Consider the following 6,072-nt stretch of genomic DNA (forward strand, 5'->3'; position numbering starts at 1 on the left):
TAATTTAGCTTTACTGGTTTTATAAACTACTTTGATATATTCAAAGATTCTTATACCATAAAATGTCCCCTTACTGTGGAATAAGAGAGAAGCATTGCCTTATTACTGTTGTGTTGCTTTCTGATATAACACCAGCAAATATATCTCACATAAACCTAGAGTTAAATAAAAGCACATCTTTCTGTCATGTGCAATTTCCTGCATCACTTTTTTTGTAAAACAAGTGAAACTTTATGATCTGAACTTTATGACTGTCATGATTGGTTTAAGCGATCTGACCCACATGCAGAGAACCACTCAGAGACCAAGGGAGAAACTTTAACAGGTTTATTTAATGTAGATGGAAAACAGAAGTTGGATATGGAACTCAGTGGACTGGTAAACCGGAACTGGAAAGTCTAAAGGGGGCTTCACAGTGATCAGTTCAGGGACCATAGGAAATTTGACTGAGGCTTGAATACTTCTGGAGAGGGACTCAAGTTTGAGGGGGCTCTTTTCAATCAATCCTTGAATCCAGCTTGTGGGGGCTAATCCAGAGAAGAGGGAACTCGTTGGAGGGCAGACAGATAGACGACAAAGGTTGGACCCAGAGGAGTAAAGGAGCCGTGTGTCTCTTGGAATTCCGATGAGGACTTGAACGGATCATGTGGATGTTTTCCCCTGCTCAGTGTGCACTCAGTTAATCCTTCCTTCTTAGGCTTCCTGCCTAAGAGCAAAGACAAAAACTAGATAAGAGAAATAAAGCTTAGGTTAGACTCTGCTAATCTCAGCTTGGCTAAAGTACCCAAAACTGGCAACCACTCTGGTGTCGAGGTAGTGACAGCCCACTGCTCAAATACTCCTCCAGTAAGGATCCAATGAGCCACAGGTATGCAGGGAGGTCCAACGAGGACAGGACACTACCTGGTGGAGAGAGAAAAACACTCAAACAACCCACACAAACTGGATTCCTAACAATGACTCTTTTTTATGATTTGCAACCTTCATACAAGAGAAACCATCTTAGATAATGAATAAAACCTATGATCTCTTATTTGATGTGCTGTGAATAACTGCTTCATCTAAAGTATCTGATTTGGTTTTTAAAATGTTTCTCAGAATATACAGCAAGTGAAACTCACTGTGATGGCACAGAGGATGGAGCTCAGTGTTTTGGTGCTTTGGGAGGAGCAGTGATCATCCAGCTGACGAACAACATCTCAGGAATATCTGATCATATAGGAGGAAATAGCACATCACTAATACTCAGAGCCAAAGACAATGATTCTTTCTTGAATTTCAATCAAAGCAGATCTTTTTATGTTTCCAGCAATGGTACAGTTATCATTGAGAATCTCAGCAGGACCGACGATGGTCAATATATTTTAGAAATCTTTGATTCTGAAGGACAGAAAACACTGCGAACTCTTCATTTGACTACTGAAGGTGAAAACTTTTTTTATTTATTTATTTTTTTTTTTACTAAAATCAGTGTTAATTAATGGTTGTATAAATGTTAATAGTTAATAGAAATGTTTTTATAGGATTCCTATAATTATCAATTCAATTCAGTTTTTTTTTAAAGCGCGAATTCACAACACAATGCATCTCAAGGCACTTTACAGAGACAATTCAACCACATCATAGAGTCAAATTATTATAAAATTATAGAGCACTTTTCTGCACCTTCTGTTGTAAAAAGAATAACATTAAAATAAACTTTGCATTATGAGAAACAGTAAGCTGCATATCAATATTTTATTTCCTTTATAAACAGTTCTGATAATGTTTTCTCCTTTTAGCTCCTGTTTCCTCTGTCCAACTGGTTTCTGAGTGTTTGTCTCAGGGACAGATGAAGGTGTCCTGTTTCTCTAAGGGAGGGGAAAATCCTCAGTATAACTGGAGTCTGAATGGAAACACACTGAGTGACTCTGAGCTTCTATCTGGACATAGTGAAACTAACATCATCATTTTGAGACCGAATATCCCAGGACGTCTGGTCTGCTCAGTCAGGAATAAAGTCAGCTATGCCTTGGAGGAAAAAGTTCTTTTTGTTTGTCCAGGTAGGAGAAAACAGATCGCAATTCAAATAATACATTTAGTTTTTGAATTTTTTTTTTGAGAATTTACCATTTATTCTATTTTAAAAATCCATGCGATACGATTATCAAGAGTTAGTAGTTGCCCCTCATGACAAATAAACGCATTAAATCTTCCTGTGCAATGTATCCTCTGCTGTATAATGTTGGTACAAATATAAATATCTGTGCTTGACTTTACTGTCGCTGTTCCAATATAATTGATTTTACTTTTGTTTAAACAGATACCTCCCTACTGATACACAGCTTGCTGTTTGTCACAACCCTTCTTTCATGTGCTGTGATCTGCCTCTACTTTCAACTGAGGAAGAACAAATGCAACAGGGAGTTTGTCACATCATGAAAAACAGATTCCACAGAGGAGAAGTACTCATTTATTTCATGACACCTCAGCAAGTAAACCTTGTTTAAAGTTTAGGAAAAGCAAATTAATGGCATAAACCAACAGCTATTTCATAGCGTGTTTTAAAGACATGTTGCTCTTTATGAGATATTACATGCTAAATTATATGTAGATATGTTGTTTTTAGATGCTGCAGTCTACTCCAAGGGTATGTTTATCCTAACTGTTTTTGTAGAGTTTTTTTTTTTTTTTACTTATCTAGCAAGAAGGTCCTGGGTTCAAGTCCTGGTCAGGGACCTTTCTTTGTGGAATGGGCAAGTTCTCACAGTGTCTTCGTAGGTTTCCACCCGGCAGTCCGGTTTCCCCTTCCATTAAAGACATGCTGGTCAAGTCAGATTGGCCTTTAAAGGCGATGTGCTTTGCTGCAGCGGCTCAGGCTTACCCTCCACTTAACCTCTGAAATGTCTTTATATGTACCCTGTATGTATAATGAGAAATAAAACACATTTAATGACAATAAATATTTTTGATTAATGATTAGCATTATGCTTCTGAAGTCTGCTATTGATTATATGAAAGATTAAGAAAATATATATTTTTTTCAATTAGTTTTCTTTCGATGTCAGCTATAACCAGAGTAGCCAAAAGTTGTACTTAGGTACAGGTCTCAATTCCTCAACATACTTTTTCCATCAGAGAAATTACTTAAGGATAAACACAAGCATTTTCTAAAAATGCTTCTCAAGTACTGAGTAAAGTTCGATCAAAAATTCGTTATCTGACATTATACATTTCTATACTGTAGGAAACTGAGAACACTGTCTATTCTACTACTGTTAAGTCATGAACTGCTACTGTTCATGACTTACATTGACATTTGTTAGCAATTATATATCTAATCAGTGGGACTGATTTATATTGACCACCTTTAAATGTTAATACCCTCAAGTTATTAATCATTAACTATAATTTATAATAAGTATAACTGGAAGATGTTTCTGTACTTTAGTTATTAACTCAAAAAGGGGGTAAATCAAAAACTTGTAGAGACAAAACAATCACTGGTAAAAAAAAAACAAAAAAATAAAAAAAAAACATAAAATACCAAACTTTATATAGTTTGAATTTATTTTAATGCAGTTTTACCAAATAATAAACCAACAAACTGGCAGAAACAGGTCTGGCAGGATCCAGCAGGAGGAGGCATCACTGCTTATGCAGCAGATTGCAAAGGGGAGAGTGACGGCTTCATCCACCAAAGCATGCTCCTAGGTCACATTGGGTTTTGCAGCCTAATGGTGCATTCACACTGAATGCATTTTGGACGTCAAAGCATCTGATTTACATTTAAAGTCTATGGGGAATGACGTCAAGAGATCCAGCAGCACATCTGAGCTTCGGGAGCGGTACATCTGAGGGTTCTGGCATCTGAGGTTTCAACTGTACGCCGCAGGGTCAACCAATCAGAAAAGCTGATCCAGAACTTTTTTGGGTGAGATAGACACTACATGCAAGCTGTGTGCATATGAAAAATATATAAATATCAAGGTGTTAAACCTTAAAGATGAAAAAAAACCCAGGAAGAGTGGATTGTTATGTAGGCTATAAGGAAAAGAGAGTGAGCTCTGATTATTATTACTGCATTACAGAGGTGTCAAGAAATGAAGTACAAATACTTCGTTACTGTACTTACGTACATTTTTTAGGTATCTATAGTTTACTCCATTACTTATTTTTCTTACTACCTCTGAATTACATTTCTTACATTTTTAGAACAAAAGTTACTCGTTACTCTTTGCTTCGGTTTATTGTTTATAAATATTTATTTCACGTAATGTGCGCCATCCAATGCAGATCATTGGCTCCATCCACATCTAGTGAAAACAAGTGTGATTGGATGAGTCATATAAGGCAAAAACTCATTGGTTAGCTAAAGGAAATCATCAGAAGCAAGCAGGTGTTCTTCAAACTGAAAATGTGAATTGCCTATGCCATGCTACAATGTTGGATTCAGAAAAAGATGTTGAAATGTCTGAAAGGTCGGACACAATTTTCCTCTCGAAGCAGCAGTTTTTCTTGCCTGTGTGATTTGTATGTTTATTTTGCTTGCGGACAATTTGAAATCATTGTGACACCATACTTCTGACTTAAATTCCTTCCAGTTCTGTGCTCTGTGTTTTTATTTTTATGTAAAAGAGCTGTAAACACTGCTGTCAAATTTACATTCTTTGTAAGTGTATACCCCTCTGTCTTTTTCTTAGACGTCCTACATGTAGATATGAAAAAAAAAAAAAAAAAACTCTATATCAGTGCTTGGCTCAAACAATCCAGATGATACTGATACATTTAACTGGTACAGTAATACTTGTTTGCTGATTGGGGTGTTTGGTGTGATTGCTGCTTAAATGCACTTTTAAGGCATTTTGTGATTTAAAAGTACATTAACATTGTTCATGTAAGCGAGGAAAGTGTTCGGATCTTGCTTAACCCCAAACTTTTAACTTTGCCCAAAAAAATTTACTCTGTTTTCGCAGCTAACGAGGCAGTGCTTATATTTTCAATGCATGATATATAACATCACTTTAAGCCCCAAATGTTCGCGTATGTTATGTGGAATAGAAAAATTAGATAAATATTAAGCAATTAAAGCCATTATGGTCTTATACGTCAAAGCATGTTGAGTCCTGCACTTTTACTCAGTGTAAACTAACTTTAATAATGGGCTCTAAGCACAACTTCACTACTTCCTGAACTTAAGGCATCTCCCATGTTTCTTGTTTTTATTACTGGTTGAACTCACTAATCAAGTTGTGTCTGGCCATTGTCGTCATGGTTACTGTGGATTATATGAAAATCTGATCGTTTTCTGGGAGACATGTTAAACTCTTCCTATGGGTTTCTGGGCTCTGTGGGCATGAACAGGTTATAGATTGACCTATGTCTTTGTTAGAGTTTCATAAGGTGTCATAACTTCTGTTTCTCACATCTGCAAAGTTTCTTTAACTTTGGCTCATCAGAATCGAGAGACATTTTTAAACTATCCACACAATGGTGTCTGGTAGCTGGTTTGAACTACTAAAAGCTGCCGCTGGATTGTTATTGGTGCTACTGGAAGTTTCTTTGTGTGAGTTGCAAATTTGTTTTAACATAATGGTTCATTAATTTTATATTAACGGAATTTATACATTTAAAACAGTTAGAAATCTTGTCTGAAAACTCAGATAAACTGTTGCTGCTACAAGGGAATGAATCCTTAATAATAAATAGCAAGTGTTCTGTCAGACCAGCATACCTAAAGTCAGATTTTCGTTTATCCCTTTAGTTTTGTGGGAAAAAAAGACTTTAAACTACCTCGACGTCCGTGTATCTCTTTAGTCATGTACAAAAACACAATTTAAGGTCAGATCGGCATACGCTTCAAAAAACACCAAAAAGAAAGTAATTAAAAGGGATACATTCCCGGTGAGGTAGTTTAAAGTGTTTTTTTCCTACAAAACTAAAGGGGTAAACCAAAGGGACAAACGGGTATTGACTATTGTTATGTTGGTCTGACCGGGTATGCTCATCTGACAAAACTCCGGCAAAATCAGAAAAACAAAAGAAAGAAATGCATGGTATTTGGTATATCCATTTTGAAAAAAAAAAAAAAAA

This window comes from Cyprinodon variegatus, unplaced genomic scaffold, assembly GCF_000732505.1.
Source record: "Cyprinodon variegatus isolate N-32 unplaced genomic scaffold, C_variegatus-1.0 Scaffold794, whole genome shotgun sequence".
NCBI lineage: Eukaryota > Metazoa > Chordata > Actinopteri > Cyprinodontiformes > Cyprinodontidae > Cyprinodon > Cyprinodon variegatus.